The sequence below is a fragment of the Empidonax traillii genome, unplaced genomic scaffold (assembly GCF_003031625.1).
Source record: "Empidonax traillii isolate 1590-97213 ecotype Southwest subspecies unplaced genomic scaffold, ASM303162v1 scaffold6687:size13488, whole genome shotgun sequence".
Classification (NCBI taxonomy): domain Eukaryota; kingdom Metazoa; phylum Chordata; class Aves; order Passeriformes; family Tyrannidae; genus Empidonax; species Empidonax traillii.
The window spans coordinates 3,109-4,943 of record NW_020961880.1 but is presented as its reverse complement, the minus strand read 5'-3'; the positions used below and the strand labels follow the sequence as shown (position 1 = coordinate 4,943).

At 57.7% G+C, this 1,835-nt stretch overlaps 1 long non-coding RNA gene across 1 annotated transcript in view; it reads right to left on the bottom strand.

Annotated features, from left to right (window-relative positions):
- Positions 1 to 218: 218 nt before the first annotated feature.
- Positions 219 to 1,835, bottom strand: part of LOC114073494 — a 4,487-nt gene continuing 2,870 nt past the window's right edge. Inside the window, exons 4-5 of the long non-coding RNA XR_003574338.1 lie at positions 374 to 445; positions 219 to 285 (exon numbers count right to left, since the gene is read on the bottom strand). This is a non-coding gene — a long non-coding RNA (uncharacterized LOC114073494). The remainder of the gene's footprint in view (positions 286 to 373; positions 446 to 1,835) is intronic.

The window sequence follows — 1,835 nt, the reverse complement described above, 5'->3', positions numbered from 1 at the left end:
TCAACCTGAGGGAAACACACCCACCATGCCCTCCCTGCAGCATTTCCTTCAGCAATTCTCTCATGGTCTCTGATGGCGCCAGGGATTTCTTTCCATCTTTAACTTTTTTCTTGGCTGTTGTAGTACCTGAATGGGAAGTAGTTCCAATTGACATGAACGGATTAGAAAAAACCAGAGCTCAGCCTGTGAGCTCAGCAGGGACAGGCTACTCACCCCTATGATGGGAGCCACCTTTGTGTTGAGCAATCCGATTAGGATCTGGAAAAGTCCTCCCTCCGGACACCCCTGTAGCACAACAGCCAGAGAAGATTCTGTCACCTGGCTCTTGCCATGCTGTCAATGAGTATTCTTTGAGCGCATATTGAGAACTTACTTGCAGGAGGCTGCAAGGGCTCCAAAACTTTACGCAGCCAATCTACTGGAGAAGCATTCCCAGCACCCTCATCTAGAAGCAAACAAGGATGGGAACCATTTCCATTGTACGCTGGAATCCCCTTGTGCCTCAGAGAACCCTGGCATTGCAGGGGGGTCGGGGAGCACTGTGGGGGCCAGATGTCAATGGACATGGCCAGAGCTGCAGAGGGGCCTGGGCAGCTCTGGGTTGTCTCTGAGCTGCTCTCCACACTCTTTCCCGGTCCTGTGCAAGATCCCTGGAGGAGAGACTGGACCAGCCAAAGGCCCCTTGGGGCTCTCTCCCACACACAGTAATCCCTGGCTAAAGTCCTGGGGAAGACTGCAGCAGCAGTGCTAAAACCATCCCTCCCTATCCCAGGACAGTTCCCACAGCCCAAGGGGACAGAGTCAGGCCCTCTCAGGAGACACGGGAGCCCCTGCCCAGTGTGGGAGCCAGGGATGGCTCTGGCCCTCGGCTCATGGGAGGGATCCCACTCTGGGCTGCTCTGGTGCCTTGGGCCCCTCGAGACTCAGGGCCAGCTCCGGGAGCAGCTGAAGCAGGAGGGACCTTGGGGCCAGAGTCCCGTTTCCAGGGGCTGCGGAACGTGCTCCAGATGCCGCCAACCCGTCGCGCTTTCAGCTTTGGCTGCTGCCGTGACGGGCACGAGCGGGCACTGGGGAAGAGCTGCTGCCACAGACACCCCGATGGCCCACACCGGCTGAGCACGCCACAGCAATTACCCCGTGTGCCCGTGCCTGGCATCGCCTCCCTTCCATCAGCAGAGCCTGGCACGGAGCCACTGCTTCCTTTGGGGAATGATGTCTTCCACAGAGCCGCTTTGTGCATCTCTGGGGGAAGCAAGAGGGACAGCTGGATCAGATGTGACTGAACTAAAGCCCCTGGCTGATGAGTCTCACAGCTCAGGCTCAGAGACAGACCCACCTTGGCCTTTCAGCAGTTCCTTCAAAATTTCTCTCAGGACATCATTTGAGTCAAGGAAATTTTGGTCTCCTTCAGGTTGCGTCTTGCCTTTTGGAGGACCTGAATGGGAAGTGTTTCAATTTGACATGAAAAGATTAGAGAAAACCAGAGCTCAGCCTGTGCGGTCAGCAGGGATAGGCTACTCACCCCTGCCATGTGAGTTTGGCCTCTGAAAAGGAATCAGCTCCGTAGCTGGAGAAGCCCTTCCACCAGGCATCCCTGTAAATCAACAGCCAGAGAAGCTTCTGTCATCTTTGGTGATCTACACACGGGGACCAAAGGAGCCCCAGGCAGAGCTGTCAGGGCACAAGGGACTCCCTGGAGCTGCCCCAGCTCTCAACTCAGCCCCAGCGAGGGCCGTGGCTCGGCAGCCGCAGCGGGAGCACCTCAGGCTCCCAGGGGCCGGCAAAGGAGCCGCGCCAGGCACAGCCCCGGGCACAGCCCTGGGCCCGACCCCTTC